Genomic DNA, 13,146 nt, shown 5'->3' on the forward strand with positions numbered 1-13,146 from the left:
ATGAAGCCTTGGGCAAGGGACCATACCAGAGCCTCCGAGCTGGCGACCGTGGCCTTTGTGCTTGCTGTTCTGGAAGGTTCTCTCAGCAGGGTGGTTACTTCTCTCACTCAAGTCTCAGGCCCACGGCCCATATGGCCACGGTGTCCCTTTCCCCACACCGTGCTCTTGGTCGGGAAGTGGCGCTCAGCCTCCGCCACCTCCCTCCCTGCCTTTGGGGCCACAAACTGAGGATTTCTGTACACAGATCGTCCTGCGTTGGTGTTGCCTTTGGTTGAGCAGGTGAGAAGAGCAGACACGTGACAAAGGCCTGCACCCGTAGAAGGATGGGGCCGACCTTAGGTCGGATGGTCGGGGCCAGGTGTGCACAGGACGCACCCGGGTGCAGGGGCGCGCAGCTTCTAATGACACGGCACTCGAGCACTGGCTAATTAATCCCGTGTTTTCACACAGCATAACTGGGGAGCCGGGGCTGAGTTATTTGGCTACTGGAGGTGGAGCGCGGCCCTGTCCTCCCTTCTCTGCTCATGACTGAGGATGCTGCACATCGGGGCGTGCGAAGCTCCGCATGGCCTATCTGTCATCCCGCATTATCAGGAAGACGCGCCACTTCCATGCCGGGCTGCAAGGCTCCAGCAAATTGTTATTTTTATGGGAGATGATAAAGGAAATGCTACCTTATATTCAAATCTTTAACTATCAAGTGCAAGGAATATACAGCCCAGGCCAACCCACAGTGTACAGGGTGGCAAAGCCGCAGGCTGCATCCTGGCCCCTGCATGCACCCCCAGCGCACGCCCAGCCCACCCCCAGCCACCCCCAACCCACCCCCAACCCACCCCCAGCCCACCCTCAGCCACCCCCAACCCACCCCCAGCCCACCCCCAGCTCACTCCCAGCCCACTCTCAGCTCACACCCAGCTCACACCCAGTCCACACCCAGCTCACACCCAGGTCCTCAGGACCAAAGGAGGAGGCTAGCCACAGCTCCCACAGTAGCTCCCTCTTCTTTCTTTCCCTTTTTTTTTCTCATATAATTTTAAAATATGCCTTCGTGGCCCAGGGTCACTTTATGGAGAGCTCTCCAGGTTCCCTGGCACCCCATCTCCCCGTGCTTGCTTGCAGGTTCGGGGTGTCCGCTGGAGCAGGCTTTTGCACATTACTGCTCACCTCTGATATACGAGCTTGCCATTTGAAGGCTGGTAGAGCCCGGCTTCCCCCAGGAGCTCAGGGAGATTTGTGGCTTAGACATTTGCTCACTGGGTGGGGTTCCTGGGACTGTTCTAATGGAGGCCACACAGGGCCTCCACCCCGTGGGACGTTTGAACTCAGCACCCCTGGACAGCTTGGCCTGTACTTGATATACCCCAGAGCCAGTGTTCCCTGCGTGGGGCACGGCACGGCTGAGGCCCTGCCCGGTGTCCAGTTGCTCTGAGCGGTGTGGACACGGAGGCTGACCTGGCCCGGGAGGACTCCAGCGTGAGAAGCCCATGGTGACAGCCCCCGCTGAGGGACCCCTCCAGCCTCTCAGTCCACAGGGGCCCTGCGCTCGGTGCGCGCTCCTCCCTCTCCATACCTGCTGTGTGTGCACGAAGCAAGGGCATCCTGGTGCATCTCTGGGGATGGGAGCGGAGGCTGGAAGCCCTTTCCCAGGTGCACACAGGAGCTGAGCGCAGGCCCTGGAACTAGAGAGGCCGCCTGGAGCCTGTTTATCACAGGGTCACATCCAGGTCCACAGGGGCAGGAGGAGGCAGCTGGTTCGAGGACTAAGCAGGGTTAATGCGCACACACTCAGCCTGCCAGTCTCCTGAGGCTGAGTGAGGCCACCACGGCTTCCACAACTGCCTTCCAGGCGGAAGTCTATGGCACCAGGGGGCGGGTGGGGAAGCCCACCATGCCCTATGCCCCTCTGACAGGACCGGTTTTTATTCTGTCTCCAACGCACTGGAGAATTCAGTGCAGGTGTTTCACCTCTTGCCAGCCCATCAACTAGAATTTCACCTACCACTCTTTAGAAATAAAATTGAAAATCTTAAAGTAACCCGTTTCAATAGATTTCTAAATAATTTCTGTAAAGATCTGTGCGTTTTGGGCTGTTGGAGTATTTGGGACAGGCGCAGTTAACCTCTGGCCTCTGTGAGTTGAGGTTTTAGATCTCCCCATCCCGGCTTCCTTCACTATGAACGTCACTGGGCAGTTTTGAGGACAAACAGGAAACAAGTTGAGTTCCTTGGAGCGGGAAATGTTCTGCAAAGTTTAAAAATTACATATGATGACTAGAGCCGTGTGATGCAATTAGTAAATACAAAACGACAGCCATAAAAAGTGTAAACAGGCACTAGACCAGCCAGGAAAGTCTTTCGGGGCCACCTGGCTGAGACGTGCGTACGTTTTTCTTGGTTTCTGTTTATGCTGGGGCGTTGACTGAGTCCCGAGAGGACACTGGGCACCTCCCAGCCCTTCCTAAGTATGAAAGAGAAGGGGCCCCGGCACAGCTGAAAGCCATCTGAGGCACGAGCTGGTGGCGGCGGTCCGGACACAGGCCCCAGGTGGCCGTGACGGCCCTGGGACGCCCTCTCCCTCCTGCCACAGGCGGGGCGCGCAGAGGCACAGAGGCCCCGGGCTCCGTCCTGGGCTGGAGAAAGAAACAGGGAGAGCACAGTCAGAGGTGGTGGGAGGGGAGGAAACACGTAATATGGATTGTGGAAATGAATGAAGACCAACACAGTGAGAAAGCAAAGGCGCCTGAATCAGAGTTTGCCAGGTTGCCGACCACCCTCACGTGTGTTCCAGCAGAGACTCATGGCAGAGGAGAGGGAAGGCTTTGCAGTGGGACAAACGGAAAGCCCCAGGCGTGCCCAGCTTGGAGGCTGCTGGCCTGGAAACCTGGAGGAGTGTTGACGTGACAGGCCCCAGGAGCTCCAAAGTAGGAATTGCGGGGCGAGGGCCTCAGAGGCTGGCCTGGGGGCTGCAGGTGCGCCTGGGAGGGTTGTAGCATTGTAGGTAGGACAGGAGGAATTCCCAGTGGGAACCACCGTGACCGTAAAAGGAGCAGGATTCTTTAAAACAGAGCTTCTCAAACTGCGATGTTCCCGGAAGCACGCAGAGGCCCTGTGAGAATGCGGACTCAGGGCAGGGCCGGTGGGCTCTGTGCCTGGGCAGTGCTGGTCGTGCTTTCGGAAGCAAGGATTTGGGGCATCGCTGCGTTTCCTGCAGCGCCAGCCTGGCCAGTTCTGCTGTAACACACTCCAGCCTGCACGCTTCGGTGGGTGGGATTCCATTTTCTTTCAAGAGAGAACTCCGTTTGAAAGCGTGGCCATCCCGGGCGCTGTCAACTGTTGGCCTCGCTTCTTTCTTCCCGGGCTTTGCTATCAGCACCTGTATCCCGCAGCCATTGTTAGTCCATCAGGCGCACAGTCCCATTGTTCATTCTGCCATTACCAAAACCACTGAAATTCTAATCACTGCTCTTTAATAATTCTGAATATCAAAGGAAGACAATTCTCATAGGTCAGTATTTTTGCCAATACTTGGTATTGTGTCTTTTTCATTGTAGCCACTCTGGTGGATGTGTAGTAAAATTGCAATGGGGTTTTAACTTGCATTTATCCAGTGATAAATGTAGCTGTGCAGTTTTTCATATGTTTCTTGGACACTTGGCTATCCCTTTTTTACTTTTTAAAAAATAGCATTATTGAGGTATAATTCACAATAACATAAAATTCACACATTTAAAGCATACAATTCTGATTTTTAGAATATTCACAGATTTGTGCAACCATCACTAGGATCTAATTTTAATCCGCCTCAAGAGAAATTCTGTACCTAGAGCAGTCACTCCTCAGTTCTAGGCAACCAGTAATCTATTTTCTTCTAAGAACTTCATCACCTTAGTTTATACATTTAGGATTGGGATCATTTCGAGTTAATTTTTGTGTATAGTATGAAGTGGGGATCCAACTTCATTATTTGCACGTGATAGCTCATGTGCATCTGAATGTCCCAGCACCATTTGTTGAAAAAACAACTTTTTTTTTTAGGGTCTCACTCTGTCACCCAGGCTGGAGTGCAACGGCGTGATTATAGCTCACTGCAGCCTCAAATTCCTGGCTCACAGGATTCTCCCACCTTAGCTTCCTGAGTAGCTGGGACTACAAGTATGAGCCACCATGCCTGGCTAAGTTTTTATTTTAATTTTTGTAGAGATGGAGACTTGGTATGTTGCCCAGGCTGGTCTCAAACTCCTGGGCTCAAGTGATCGTCCCACCTCAGCTTCCCAAGGTGCTGTGATTACAGGTGTGAGCCACTGAACTCAGCCTGAAAAGGCTATTCTTTTCAACAAGTTGTCTTGGCACCCATGTCAAAAATCAACTGACTACTAACATAAGAGTTTATTTCTGGGCTCTTGATTATATCCCATTGATCTATATGTCTATATACTAATAGCATCATGTCATGATGACTATAACTTGATATTAAGTTTTGAAACTGGGGCTCTTCAACTTTGTTCTTTTTCAAGATTGTTTTGTCTATTCTTGTCCCTTGCATCCCCAGATAAACTTTAGGACCAGTTTGTCATTTCTGCAAAAATCGCAGCAGGGGAGGGAGGGATATTGCCATGTTAACAATTTTGAGTTTTTCAATCCATGAGTGTGGGATGTCATTCCATTTATTTAGATTTTCTTTCATTTCTTTCACTAATGTTTTGTAGCTTTTTTGTACAAGACTTGCATTTATTTTGTTAAATTTATTCCTAGTATTTTATTTTTTAATGTTATTATAAATGCAATTGTTTTCTTCTTTTCAGATTATTTATACAAACACAATTGATTTTTGTATATTAATCTATCTTATCATCCTTGCTAAACAATTTATTAGTACTAAAAACGTTCTGTGAACTCCTTAGGATTTTTTACATGTCAGATCATGTCATCTGTAAAAGAAAATAATTTTACTTCTTTCCAATCCAAATGTCTCTTATTATTTTTTCTTGCCTCATTGCCCCACTAGGACATATAGTACAATATTGGCCAGAAATTCTAAGAGTGAACATCCTTGTCTCATTTCTTATATTAAGAGTAAATAGTTCAGTCTTTTCCCATTACATATGATGTTAGCTGTGAGTTTTTGATAGATGCCCTTCTACAGGTTGAGGATGTACACAACTATTCCTAATTTGTTGAGATGTTTTTTGTAGTTGTTTTTTAGGTTTTTGTTTTTTTTTTTTGTAATCATGAAATGGTGTTTGGTTTTGTCAAATGCTTCTGCTGCATCTATTATGATGATCATGTAGTTTTCTTCTTTATTGTAGTGATATGGTGTCTCACTGATTTTTAGAGATAAAACCAACCTTGCATATGTGATCATGGTGTATAATTCCTTTTATGTGTGGCAGAATTAAGTTTGCTAGTGTTTCATTGAGGATTTTTAAAATCTATATTCATAAGAGATATTAGTCAGTACTTTTCTCATGATGTGTCTGTCTGGCTTTCGTATCAGGGAAATATTGACCTCCGAGAATGAGTTGGAAAGTGTTCTCTACTTTTTGCTTTCTGGAAGATTGCGTGAAGGATTGGTATTAAATCTTTAAATGTTTGGTAGAAATTACCAGTGAAACCAATATGGACCTGAGATTTTCTTGGTGGAAAGTTTTAAAATTACCAATTCAATCTCTTTACTTCTTACAGGTCTATTTAAATCTTCTATTACTTCTGGTTTTTTTTTTTTTTTTTTTTTTGAAACAGAGTCTCGCTCTGTTGGCCAGGCTGGAGTGCAGTGGCACCATCTCGGCTGACTACAACCTCCGTCTCCCAGGCTCAAGCAATTCTCCTGCCTCAGCCTCCCAAGTAGCTGGGATTACAGGCACGTGCCATGTGCCACCACACCTGGCTAATTTTTGTATTTTTAATAGAGACAGAGTTTCACTACGTTGGCCAGGCTGGTCTCGAACTCCTGACCTCAGGTAATCCACCTGTCTTGGCCTTCCAAAATGCTGGGATTACAGATGTGAGTCACTGCGCCCAGCCTTATTTCTTCTACTTCTTTTAGTAGTTTATGTCTTTCTAGAAATTTTCTCAACGTGTCTTTGTTGTCTAAGTTTTTGGCATACAGTTGTTCATTGTATTCACTTTTAATACTTTTCTATATGGTTTGTTGTAATGTTCTTGCTTTCATTCCTCATTTTAGTAATTTGAGTTTACTCTCTCTTTTTTTGACCAGTCTAGCTAAAATGTGTCAGTTTTGTAGGTCTTTTCAAAGACCCTTTCAAAGGCCAACAAATTGGTCTCACTGATTTTGTCTATTGCTTTTCTATTTTTTGTTTCATTTATTTCTGCTATAACTTTTATTAGTTCCTTTATTCTCCTTACTTGAAGTTTAGTTTCTCCTTTTCTAGTTTCTTAGAATGGAATAGTATGTTATTGATTTGAGAGCTCACTTCTTTCTGTAATACAGGCATTTACGGCTACAAATTTTGCTCTGATCACTGCTTTGCCACATCTCATAAGTTTTGGTATTTTTTTCCTGCGCGTCCATGCGAAGAGACCACCAAACAGGCTTTGTGTGAGCAACAAGGCTGTTTATTTCACTTGGGTGCAGGCAGGCTGAGTCCTAAAAGAGAGTCAGCGAAGGGAGATAGGGGTGGGGCCATTTTATAGGATTAGGGTAGGTAAAGGAAAATTACAGTCAAAGGGGGGTTGTTTTCTGGCGGGCAGGAGTGGGGGTCACAAGGTGCTCAGTAGGGGAGCTTTGGAGCCAGGATGAGCCAGAAGGAATTTCACAAGATAATGTCATCAGTTAAGGCAGGAACCGGCCATCTGGATGTGTACGTGCAGGTCACAGGGGATATGATGGCTTAGCTTGGGCTCAGAGGCCCGACAATTTTGTGTTTTCATTTTCATTAATCTAAAAGTATTTTCTAATTTCATTTGTAATTTCTTCTTTGATTTACTGGTTATTTGGGAGTATATTCTTTAATTTCCACATATTTGTGAATTTTCCAAATTTCCTTCTGTTATCTATTTTCAATTTCATTTCATTGTGTTTAGAAAGCATACTTGTATGATTTCAATTATTTAAATTTATTGAGTCTTCTTTTATGGCCTAACATATGGCCTATTCTGGAGAACATTCTATATGCCCTTGGGAAGAGTGTATATTCTGCTATTGAACTTGGGAAGAATGTGTGGGGTACTTTATGGATATCTATTAGGACTAATTGACTTATAATATTGTTAAAGTCTTTTATTTCCTTATTGATCTCCTGGCCAGTTGTTCTATCCATTATTGGAAGTTGTTGAATTATCTATTTCTCCCTTCAACTTCCTCAGCTTTTGCTACATTTTGGGGGCCTCTGTTGGTAGGTGCATTTATGTTTATAGTTATTATATCTTCTGATTGTATTGACCCTTTTGTTACTATAAAATGTCCCTCTTTATCTTCAGCGACTTGTTTTGTTTTAAAGTTTATTTTTTCTGATATTAGTAAAGTATGCTAGGTCTGTTATGATTGCTGTTCGTATGTTATGTGTATTTTTTCATTCATTTACTTCTAACCTATTTGTATCTCTGTTTTTGTTTCTTTTTTATTACCTTTTTGCATTAATTGATATATTTTCTAGTATAACTTTGTAATTCTGCTAATGATTTTTAAATCTATATATTTTTAAATTCTTTTCCTAAAGCTTGCTCTAGGCTTTGCAACACATCTAAATCTACATCAGATACGTTCTACCTTAATTCTAGTAAGATACATTGGCTTTTTTCCTATATAACTCAATTTCCTCTTCCCTTTTTATGTCATTATTGTTATGCATTTACTAACAACAACACATTTTTGTGATTATTATTATGTATATAATATAATCTTACGTTTGTTAAAGAAACAAGTAAAAAAGGATTTATTATGGTTTGTTTTATTAATCTTCTTATTTATTATTTCTGAATCTTTTCATTTTTCCTTCTAGGTTTGACTTACCATTTGGTGTCATTTTCTTCTTGCAGAACAGCTTTGTTCCCAGTACCTCCTTTGTTCTCTTATTGTCAAATATGTCACATTTCTATATGTTATAGTGCCCACAATATAATATGATTACATATGTATTGTCTTGAGCAATTGCTTTTTAAATAAGTAAAGATAAGAAACCGAAATGTACAATTGCACTGTCTTTAGTAATTATGTACAAAATTACCTTTGCCAGTGTTTCTGTGTGTGTATAGAATTACTATCTGGTGTGGCTTGCTTTCAGGTTCAAGAACTTTCTTTGGTATTTCTTGTAAGGCAAATCTTCTAGCAATAAATTCAGTTTTTGTTTATCTGAAAATGTCTTTATTTTGCATTCACTTCTGAAAGATAGTTTTGCTGGGTATAGCAATATTGGTTCACAGGTTTCTTTTTTTTTTTTTTCTTTTAGTCCTTTGAATACATCATCTCACTGTCTCTGGTCTCCATTGTTTTTAATGAGAAGCCAGCTGTTAATATTGTTGGAGTTCCCTTGTATATGATGAGCAGTTTTCCTCTTTCAGCTTTCAAGGTTTTCTCTTTATCTTTGGAATATTTTGGCTGTGTTGTGTCTGGGTGTGGATTTCTTTTTGTTTTCGCGTCTTCTGGTTTGTTGATCGTCTTGGATGTGTAGATGAGGTCAGTTTAATAGTGTCCCGTATTTCTCTAAGGCTTTGTCTTTTTATTATGTTTTTTTCTCCGTTCTTTAGACTGCTTAATCACTATTGCTCAAACTTTATTTATTTATTTATTTATTTATTTATTTATTTTTGAGACAGGGTCTGATTCTGTTGCTTAGGCTGGAGTGCAGTGACATGATCATGGCTCACTGTAACCTTGACCTCCTAGGCTCAAGCAATCATCCTGTCTCAGCCTCCTGAGTAGCTAGGACTACAGGCATACACCACCATGCCTGGCTAATTTTTTTACTTTTTTTTTTTTTTTGTAGAGATGGAGTCTCACTATGTGAGCCAGACTGGTTTTGAACTCCTGGCCTCAAGTGGTCTTCCTGCCTCAGCCTCCCAAAGTGCTGGGATTACCAGCATGAGCCACTGTGTCTGGACTGCTCTAACTTTAAATTCTTGGATTATTTCTTCTACTAGCCCAAATCTACTGTTAATAGATTTTAGTAAAGTTTTCATTTCTATTGTACTTTTCAGCCCTAAATTTTTCAATTGATTCTTTTATATACTTTGTATCTTTTCATGATATTCTCTATTTCATGAGTTACTCTCATCATACCTTCCTTTAATTATTTAAACATAGTTTTTCATTCTTTGAACATGTTTATCATGCTGCTTTAAAGTCTTTGTCTACTTAGTCCAATATCTGGGCCCTCTCATTGAAGTTTTTATTACTTTCTTTAAAAAAAAACAAAACACCTAGTTGTGGGTCGTATTGTGAGTCACACTTTCTTTTTTTTCATGTCTTGTAAACTTTTCTTAAAAACTTGATATTTTCTACATTATATTGTTGCAACTCTGTACAATGATAACCTCCCTCTGAAATGTGGTGTTGTCTTCATTGCTGTGTTTGTTTATGTTTAGTTATGTGGCTGGGCTAATTCAGTGAAGTCTATTTTCCCTGAATTGTGCAGCCTCTAATGTTCTTGCTCATATTTTTTTCTTTTCTTTTTTCTTTTTTTCTTTTCCTTTATTTCTTTTTTTTTTTTTTTTTTTTTGAAATGGAGTCTCACTCTGTTGCCCAAGCTAGAGTGCAGTGGCATGAACTCGGCTCATTGCAACCTCCACCTCCCGGGTTCAAGTGATTCTCCTGCCTCAGCCTCCTGCGTAGCCTCCTGCGCCACCATGCCCAGCTAATTTTTGTGTTTTAGTAGAGATGGGATTTTACCATATTGGCCAGGCTGGCCTCAAACTCCTGACCTCAGGTGATCCACCCGCCTTGGCCTCCCAAAGTGCTGGGATTACAGGCATGAGCCACCACGCCCAGCCTAATTTTTTCTTAATTTTAAATTTTTGAACCTGACTTCCTAGGAATCATCCCTGCTCAACACAGATTAGCAGCCAGCCACTGAGTAGTCAGAGTTGTCCCTAAGCCCCTGAACCAGTAAGTTTTTCATGCATTACATTTGGACCTGTGTGTGCCTTGGAGACACACAGGAAGTTTACAAGTTTGTTTCCTGCTCAGCCAGGGTCTAGTAGTAGTTCAGAAATTCCCTCTTCTCCAGTGCTCTTCAGAAAGTACAATCTTGAGCATGCACCAGCCAGCCTTTTGTAACACCACAGATGACTGATTTTAGCAGGGCTGTCTTTTACTCTTTCCCTGATCTTCGCATAAGACTCCTGGATGCTCTGCCTCTGTTGCTGTCTCAACTGCCTGTTGACCTTGGCTGATATGCTAGCTGATGGCTCTATTGTTTTCAACAGTGCCCTCTGGCATAAAATTCTCCACACTCTTTTCCAGATAAAGTTGGGCCTATTGACAGGGACAGGGTATTACCAGTCTTTGAGGCTTGTTCTACTCTCCTCTAGGTAGAACATTTTTGCTATAAAGCAGGAGCTGGGAAGGGGGAGGTTGTGAATGAGGAGCTTGTGCTTCACAGGTGCCCTACCTGGATCCTCCCTAGACAGCAGGAACTGTGGGGTTTGGGAGAGGTTGGGAATGGGCACTACTGCCCACCTGCCACCATGGCCTGGTATAGATCTTCCTCAGCACACAGCCAGGGTGATGGGCTTGCCCAATGTTTGCTTAGAGTAGCTCTTCCTCAGTAAGTTAGGGGCTATGGGAGCTGCCACTCAGCTGCTGGGCCCACTAGTACTAATCTTCCATAGCACAGAGCAGTGCTCACTGGGGGATGAATGCTGACCCACTCAGATCCTTCTTACAGATTAGGCACTGGGAGTGGTGGGATGGGGGCAGAGCCTGGCTTCCACCACCTACGTGGTACAGGTTTTGGGAGCACAAATCTGTGAAAAAATGGGATCTGCCAGTGTTCAGCCACTGCTTTATCCACCAGAATACATCTTCACCCCAAGGAGTTGGGGGAGTGGGAACTGCCACTTGGCTGCTAAGCCTCCTGGAATAGCTCTCCCACAAAAGGGAGGTAGATGGGGAATGAGTGCAGCCCACAGCCTGAACACCATGTCCATCTCTTGTTCTTACCAAGTTTCCATAAATTTTGTTGAGTAAATGGTTCTCAATTTGTTGTAAATTCATTGATTCATCTCCAGCATTTGAATGATTACCTTTGCTAATTTTGATCAGTCTAATAGATGTCTTTCTGGGGAAGAGTTTCACCAAGCTCTTCCCATCACATTTCAGAAATTCTGCTCTGACTTTGTGTCTGTTCATTTCTTTCACATATGTTTCTATTGTATTGTCTTTTTGTTTTTTGTTGGTTTGTGGAGATGTGTATGTTGGGATATATATATTTCTGTTTACATTTGTATTTATGTAGTCTGCAACTAACCCCTTTGTTGGAAATATGTATTGTGACATATTCTTTCACTTTGAGGATTGCCTTTTTAATAGTGTCTTATGATAAATAAAAGTCCTAAATTTTAATGTAGTCAATTTGCTAATGCTTTTTTGAGCACTAATGCTTTTTTATGGTTACTATATTTTTTAAGAAGTCTTTGCTATCTCAAGTGTCACAAAGATATTTTCTGTGTGTTCTTCTGAATGTGCTTTATTTTATCTTTCACATGTAGATCCATGACGCCTCTGGAATTGACTTTTGCATTGGCATCAGGTTTCCTGCTTCCTCACATGGATATCCATTGACCTAGCATGTTTATTGAAAAGATCATCCTTTCTTCACCACACTACAATATCACCTTTATCATAAATCAGGTGGTAAATGTGTAAGCCTGTCCTGGTTCTCTATCATGTTCCACTGGAAAGTTTGTCAACCTTACTCCAAATACCAAATTGTTTTATTTACTATAGCTTCATAAAAAGTATTAATATCAGGTAGTATAAGTTCTCTAGCTTGTCACCATTTCAAGATTGTCTTGGTGTCTGTGTGTGTGTGTGTGTGTGTGTGTGTGTGTGTGTGTGTGAAGTCAGCTTGTCAATTTCTGTGGGAGGAAAGCAGCTAGGAGTTTGATTGGGATTGTATTTAATGTATAAGTTAACTTGAGGAAAATTAATGTCATTAATATATTGACTCTTCTGATCCATGAACATGGTACATTCTTTTATTTATTTTTATCTTAAACTTTTTGTCTCTCAAAAATGTTTTGTAGTGTCTAGTGCAAAGGTCTTATATTATTTCTAGATAGTTGATATCCTTGATGCTATTGTAAGTGGCTTCATCTTAAATTTTAATTTAATTTTTGTTTCTGCTCTATGGAAATATAATTACTTTAAAATATGCACCAGACAGATATCCAGAAACCCCTCCCCTCTCGTTTTTTAAAAAAGTATTGTGTATTTGTTTACCTCAGATCAAAAGGATTCTATTGGTCATCTTCTTCATTTCATGGTGTATTATCGTCATTGGTCCATATGAGGCCAATTTGGTTGGTTTGTTTTGTGCTCATCTCATTTTATCTCCGTTTCCTCCCTACCCCTCATAGACAATCATTGTCATGCACTTCATGTCTATTTATCTGTTTGTTGGTTACTGATGTGTCTCTTCTTTTAGGCTTTGGAGGTTTCCCATGTGGCAAATTTACAGTTCATGTTCCTTGCCCACCTATTGCTGTTGCTCTTTATCTTGTTGATTTTTAGGATTATTGCAATTTTCTACTTGTCTCTATCTCAAAACAAAAGACCAAAACTGAAAACATGGGTCTTTTTGCTTCTGGCCACTCATTGGCTAATGGAGCTTGATGCTGTGACAGTGGCTGTCTTAGTCCATTTTGTATTGCTATAAAGGAATACCAGAGGCTAGGTAATTTATAAAGAAAATAGGTTTATTTGGGTCATGGTTCTGTGAGCTGCATAAGCATGGCACCAACTTCTGCTTGTCTTCTGGTGAGGCCTCAGGAAGATTTTACTCATGGTAGAAGGCAAAGAGGGAGCAGGCATGTCACATGTCAAGAGAGGGAGCAAAAGAGAGAACTCATTCGTCACCAAGGGGATGGCACCAAGCCATTCATGAACAATTCATCCCCATGACCCAAACACCTCCCCCAAGGCTTACCTCCAACATTGGGGATTATGTTTCAACATGAGGTTTGGAGG

Source organism: Pongo abelii, chromosome 17 (genome assembly GCF_028885655.2).
Source record: "Pongo abelii isolate AG06213 chromosome 17, NHGRI_mPonAbe1-v2.0_pri, whole genome shotgun sequence".
Taxonomy (NCBI): domain Eukaryota; kingdom Metazoa; phylum Chordata; class Mammalia; order Primates; family Hominidae; genus Pongo; species Pongo abelii.